Source organism: Sinocyclocheilus rhinocerous, unplaced genomic scaffold (assembly GCF_001515625.1).
Source record: "Sinocyclocheilus rhinocerous isolate Xijiao unplaced genomic scaffold, SAMN03320098_v1.1 scaffold2419, whole genome shotgun sequence".
In the NCBI taxonomy this organism is placed as follows: domain Eukaryota; kingdom Metazoa; phylum Chordata; class Actinopteri; order Cypriniformes; family Cyprinidae; genus Sinocyclocheilus; species Sinocyclocheilus rhinocerous.
The window spans coordinates 34108-39760 of NW_015629035.1; the positions used below are offsets into that span (position 1 = coordinate 34108).

Sequence of the window (5653 nt, forward strand, 5' to 3'; positions counted from 1 at the left end):
TATATACTGTATGTATATATGCATGTGTATATATATATTATTATATATATTTTTTTTTGTATATTTAAAATGTGGTGAAATGTGAAATATATGACCAGAATAAAATATAAATGTTTTTTGATATATAAATGTTTTTTATCACCAAGTAATACAGTTAACTGGACTAATTGTAATCTGTTTATTGACATTTTACAGTGGCTTTGAAGGCAGCTCATCCAGTAAGCATTAAGGATCTGGCGAACTCTCCCTTTAATAAACTGCTAACATGCATTAAGAACATCAGGCTGAAATGCATGACTGATCTGTCTATCAGCAACTCTGCATTTCTCTTTCATTCAGTCTAAGATGGATTCGCGGCGGTGTTTGATGTCTCAGCTGTGTTGTGGGCTTTGCTACTGTGAGACGCTCCCTACTTATACCATAATTACTGCATCTGCTCTGTATTTAAAGATTTACAGTGGCTTTGAAGGCAGCTCATCCAGTAAGCATTAAGGATCTGGCGAACTCTCCCTTTAATAAACTGCTAACATGCATTAAGAACATCAGGCTGAAATGCATGACTGATCTGTCTATCAGCAACTCTGCATTTCTCTTTCATTCAGTCTAAGATGGATTCGCGGCGGTGTTTGATGTCTCAGCTGTGTTGTGGGCTTTGCTACTGTGAGACGCTCCCTACTTATACCATAATTACTGCATCTGCTCTGTATTTAAAGACCTCCAACTCAATGTTTTGACAACTTTATGGCCACACTTAACTGTCAGCGAAAGATCTGAAGTGTTCAGAGACATTTTTAGGGGGCAACAATCAGCGCCTGCAAATTTAAAGGCATCAAACACGTAATTTGGTTGCGCAGTGCATTAATGCAAACTTTCAGATGTGAAACAGCTGCCATTATCCAGTGGTTGATATCTTTTCAAATTAAGGATCCTCATTAGACTTTGAATGCATGTCTTTCCTTTCCTACGGAACAATTTATAATACTTGTGCTAGATGTTTGTGCTGCTGTTTTCCCACCACAATGATGTCACTTCCTAGAGGATGATGCCACTGAGGCTTGTGCTAGTTCTAGGGACACAGGAAAAAACATATAAACTGATTATCAATTAAAACAATATTTCCAAAAAAAAAAAAAAAAACATTACATTTTTTAAACAAATTTTATAACTTGTAATTATTTTTATTTGTTACAGTTTATTATGAATCTTTTATATGAAGCACTTTGAATTACCATAGAATTACCTTCTTTTTTATAGTATTTATTTTTAAAATAAAGAAACGGCAAGAATATGTACTAATAAATAAACAAGTTTTCAGTTCAGATCAGGGTTATTATAACTGACTAAAAATAAAAGCGTTGAAAAAATGTTACTAGAAATAAAATAAATGTTAACTGAAATAAAATAGAATAAAAAAAAATGGCCCAATATATTATAATATTATAAAAATGTATTATTATTAAAAATATATATATATATTTCAGCTAGTTGCCAAGGCAACATTTCTCATTTTCATTTAGTTTAAATTGATGTACTAAAATAAACAAAAACTTAAATAAATAAATAAAAATGACTAAAGTACTTTTTGATCAAAGATAAATAAATAAAAAAAATTAAACCAGGACTATATCTTAATATATAAACAAGTTGTTAGTTTACATCAGGGTTATTATAGATTACTAAAACTATTTTTTTTTTAAATAGTCAATTGAAATAAAATAAACTTTAAGTGAAGTAACATTATATTATAATATTATATAATTTATTATAATAAAATTAATTTCAGCTAGTTGCCAAGACAATATTTCTCATTTGTATTTAGTTTAACCTAATGTAGTAAAACAACTGAAATAAAAATGACTAAAAAACATAGACATTTAAAAAAAAAAAAAAAAAACTAATAAAAATGACCAAAGCATATATCACAAATTATTAATAATTAAAATGAAAACAGAAAATCTAAAAACAAAAACTAATTCAAAATATTAATAAAAACCCTAATAATATCACAATGGTATGAATATAACACTGGTTCACATTAGAATGTGAACCTGGGGTGTGACAAAAATGAACATCCACTCAAATCAAAAAAGTCAAAATTAGGATTCCTCCACATGTTTACCTAAAAGTGATACAATTGTTATGCTGATCATATAATTTGCAATAGACTGTATTAAATTAGAAAAAAAGCAAAATAGGCACGTCACAGGTCACCTCCAAAAAAAGAAAAAGCACAATTAGAAAGTGTCAGGCTAATGCAACTGAACGTAGTCGCTCCATTCCATCACACACGGTTTCTACACTCAGTCCAGAATTATCTTTTTGCAAAAGGTTGAAAGGGAAGATCTGAATGAAAGGCAAGGATATAATCACCGCTGCATGTGATGCAACCCATCCGAGGATTTACAGGCCGACATGTGAGGGCAAGCGCGTTTTTACACCGACAGAAGAAAAGAAAAAGCTGCCAATCTCCGAGACGTGAGGAGGACATGCTGGACTCTAAAACAAAAAGACAAGCATCCATTGTATCCAAACCCACACGTCCCAATGCATCCTGGGACACGCAATGTGGGCAAGGTGTGTAAACACATCAGGGCGTGCTGTCATCGCTTTCAAGTGTTGCTGATGAATACATTATTAAAATAGCCGAGGGAAAGTACATCTCCTGAATGGGCCGCTAACATGCAGAAGCTTGAATCCCGCAGTGGCACTGTACACACACGTCCCGCTCAGGACCACAGGCAGGTGTCTGCGGCCAGAGGGCTTTGGGAGAGCTGCCAGATGATTTTGTTTAGAAAGACAATAAGAGCAGTGAGGTTTCGGGTTTCTGAAGATGCAAACTAAGACACTGCGTCTGAGCAGCAGAAGTTGGGAGTTTTGCCCATTGTGTCCATAAAGAATAACTGTTAGCCAAACAATACGCTTATTATGGAGAATGCGTGTGTTTTCCTACCACGTTCGGTCACAGGTGGGAAGTTTTGTGTGATATTTGATGGTGTTCTCTTCCTGACTGTGTGTGAGAAATTAATGTTGCTTTTCAGAAATACAGCACTGCTCAAAAGTTTGAGGTGGGTAAGATTTTTTAATGTTCTTATGCTCACCAAGACTGAATTTATTTGATTAAAAAAAAACAGTAAAAATTTGAAATATTATTTTAATTCAAAATACCTGCTTTCTATGTGAATATCTGTTAAACTGTAATTTATTTCTGTGATCAAAGCTGAATTCTCAGCATCATTACTCCAGTCTTCAGTGTCACATGATCCTTCAGAAATCATTCTAATATGCTGATTTGCCCCTCAGGCAACATTTCTGATTATTATCAATGTTGAAAACAGTTGTGCTGCTTCATATTTTCATGGAAACCATGAATTCAAATAGAAAACAGTTGTTTGTAATAATATTTCACAATATTACTGTTTTACTGTATATTTGATAAAATAAAAAAAATGCAACCTTGGTGACCAGAAGAGACTTCTTTCTAAAACATTAATGCTGATATTATAATCAATGTTGAAAGCAGTTGTGCTGCTTCCTATTTTTGTGGAAACTGTGATATATTTTTATTTGCAGGATTCTTAGATGAATAGAAGGTTCAAAAGAACAGCATTTATTTGAAATATAATTTTTTTTGTAACGTTGTAAATGTCTTTACTGACACTTTTGAACAATTTAATGCATCCTTGATGAATAAAAGTATTAATTTATTTTAAAAAAATAAACAAAACAACCGAAAAAAAACCAAAAAACTTTTAAACAGTAAAAAACAGTTTATATATTTCATAGCTTTCATTAAAGGAAAACGGCAATGCATTTTCTCACCTCATATTGTTACAAATCTTTGGATTAATTTGAATACTGTTCACATTGCTCTCTTCTCCACACAACAAAAATGAACATTCACTGATGTTGCTGAGATCCTAAAATGACAAAAAAGCATCAGGAAAGTAGTTTATATGACTTGTGCATTATATTCAGTCTTCTGAAGTCATACAATAGCTTTACGTTTGAGAAACCCAAATATGAATCATTATTTACTGAAATGCTTCCCCTAGTTTTGAAATTTCATTCACATTTGAACATCTTCATGACATGAAGATGCACCAGATGTGATATCAGTAACTGACCTTGATAACAAGCACCAATTAAATGACTAATGTTAGGGAACATCATTCTAGCTGAGGTTGAAGAGCTGAAGATCTTCAGCGTGAACTCTGGCTCAGGTCATGAGGTGAGCGTAGGAGTGGGCATGCAGATGTTTGTGGATGTGGTTATGATTAAGCAGGTCCAATGAGTGAGCGCTGCACAAAAAATGACCATATTCATAATAGCTACCGCCAAAACACTGTAGTTACACAGTTATTGTTTACTGTGAAACCACAAATTTAAAAAGGATCTCCTTTAAACCACATTAGACACATTCCGAACTTTATATTATAACCACTAACCGTGTTAGGTACTAATATACTCTTGATGTGACATTTAAACAAAGATTGCACCTGAAATAATTAGACGTTGACATTGTTATGGATTAACATCCACCAAAACCTATAAATCACTGTAACATAAACAAATACAGTATATTCTGCATTTACAAAAGAGCACAGTTGTATTAAATGCAAACAAATGTATTAAATGCACTTTGAACATGGGTTAAAATATATGCACTGCGCGTACAGTACTACAGTACATTGAGTTAAATGAAGAAAAGTTCTGACGAAATGGATCAAAATGAAGCAATGCTGCCCTCTGTTGAGTACAGGAGAACACAAAACACTGACCGTAAAGAGAACACCAATATAAACCAACTGACATTTCTGTCTTATGAAATGAAAGTTATATAATAAACAATATTATATGTTTTTATTCAAAAGGTGGACGGCTGAATTACTCTTATGTCTGAATGTTATGAAAGTTATGGAAGTATGGATGACCTATACATGAACAAATACTTTTTTGGTCATGCTTGTCGCAGTCTGCAGCGGGTGTGCCCAGGAGGGCCACCAGATGACTGTGTTCTGGGAGCACATGGCTTGTGTTGTGTTTGTCTGTCGCCATGTGCTCTCTCCTGTCTATTGTCTTGCCCCTCCCATCTTGTTACCTCGTTATAGTTTAAGTTGATCCACCTGTGTCTCCCTCGTTACCAATATAAACCAACTGACATTTCTGTCTTATGAAATGAAAGTTATATAATAAACAATATTATATGTTTTTATTCAAAAGGTGGACGGCTGAATTACTCTTATGTCTGAATGTTATGAAAGTTATGGAAGTATGCACGACCTATACATGAACAAATACTTTTTTGGTCATGCTTGCATTACTCCTTGAGCTCTAACGTATAGTTTAAATATGCAAACATAATCTCATGATAACTATATTGGCATTCTTTCAATTTAAGTGAATGTAAATTAATATAAAATGCCTTTAAAAAAAACGTAATAATATTAAATATTATATAAAATATTAATATTATATATTTTTATAATATATAAATATATATCAAAATGCTTATGAAAAAATATATAATTAATATATAAATATTTATAAATAAATGAATACATACATACATACATACATACATACATACATACATACATACATACATACATACATACATACATACATAAATAAAATGCAAATAATCAAGGGTAAA

At 32.5% G+C, this 5653-nt stretch overlaps 1 long non-coding RNA gene across 1 annotated transcript in view; it reads left to right on the forward strand.

Moving 5' to 3' along the window:
• Positions 1-5653, forward strand: part of LOC107738556 (uncharacterized) — a 16312-nt gene that overhangs the window by 9549 nt on the left and 1110 nt on the right. The window contains exon 2 of the long non-coding RNA XR_001639901.1: positions 2575-2578. This is a non-coding gene — a long non-coding RNA (uncharacterized LOC107738556). The remainder of the gene's footprint in view (positions 1-2574; positions 2579-5653) is intronic.